Here is a 1,184-nt window from a genome sequence, read left to right on the forward strand (position 1 = left end):
GCCACACCTGTTCTGGGCCTGAAGTTCTCACCTGGGGCCTGTTTGGGTTGGAAATGGAGGGGGAGGAGGTGATACAGATACAGATCCCAGGTTTGTTTGCAGAAGGCTTCAGGTGAGCTAGACGGCAGGATGGAATGGGACATGTCAGATAGAAATGAGAGAGAAGTAGAAAAAGAGAATGGGAGAGGGAAATTCTGCCCAGAAGAGTGGAGCTGGTGACACACTCCAGCCATGGCAGATTATAGGGTAGGAGTTACTGTGTAATTACCTTTTTTCTTCATCATTATCTCAGGTTTGAGAATGTACCATACAGTATGACGTGTCAATCAGAACTTCCCTGTTGATCTGAAATGATTGCATCCTCACTAGATAAACCTTTACTTTGCGCAATAGTAACTAAAGCAGATCCCTCTGCGATGTTCCCCCAAATGATAGTCTTTTAGTCCAGGTTCTTACCTGTTGGCAGAGAACAGAGGCTCACTCGAATGTACCACAGGAGAAACAGGACTTTATACTTCTTTTTTTAAATTTTTATTGGAGTATAGTTGATTTACAGAAACGGGACTTGAATATAAGGGTCTTCAAACAACCTGGAGTCTGTGTTTACTCTTCCAAAAGGGCCTTGTCCACCCTTGGTCAACTTCATTAATTTCAGCTCAAGTTCCTCAACTAACTGACCACTAGTTACTACTGAGGTTTTCATTTCAGATTCTGCAGAGAAGGGATGTGTTTGGTCCAGTTCACTTTTTAAAGCAAACACTCAGGTTGTAGTTCGCTGGCCAGCCTGTGCATTGGCTGCCCTTGGGTCAGGGACACCTTCTAAACCGCGTGGCTCCTTGTCGTGAATCAGATAAAGATGCTAAATGAACCTAGCCTCCTCAGGGCCACAGCTTGCTGAGCAGAGTATGGGCTGCATCACACTAGCCCTCTGTGCTGTGAACCACCTAACTGTATGTGATGACTCGGACCCTGGTCCAATTATCTGGGGCTGTCAAGAGCGTCATGGATAGAACTGGTGACCTACTCTAGCCACAGCAGGTGATAGAGCAGATGTCTGTTCCAAGTTACTTCTTTGCTATCGCATACACCCAGAATGGGGAATGAGCAGTTGGTTCCGTGATGGGCACGTCTCGTACAGCGTGTTAGTTAAAAAAAAAAAAAAAAAAAAAAAAAAAAACTTTTTC

At 44.8% G+C, this 1,184-nt stretch overlaps 1 protein-coding gene across 1 annotated transcript in view; it reads left to right on the top strand.

The window, feature by feature from the left end:
* TENM2 (teneurin transmembrane protein 2) overlaps nucleotides 1-1,184 on the top strand; it is a 1,025,435-nt gene that overhangs the window by 962,583 nt on the left and 61,668 nt on the right. The window lies entirely within an intron of this gene.

Source organism: Lipotes vexillifer, unplaced genomic scaffold (assembly GCF_000442215.2).
Source record: "Lipotes vexillifer unplaced genomic scaffold, Lipotes_vexillifer_v1.1 scaffold370, whole genome shotgun sequence".
Classification (NCBI taxonomy): domain Eukaryota; kingdom Metazoa; phylum Chordata; class Mammalia; order Artiodactyla; family Lipotidae; genus Lipotes; species Lipotes vexillifer.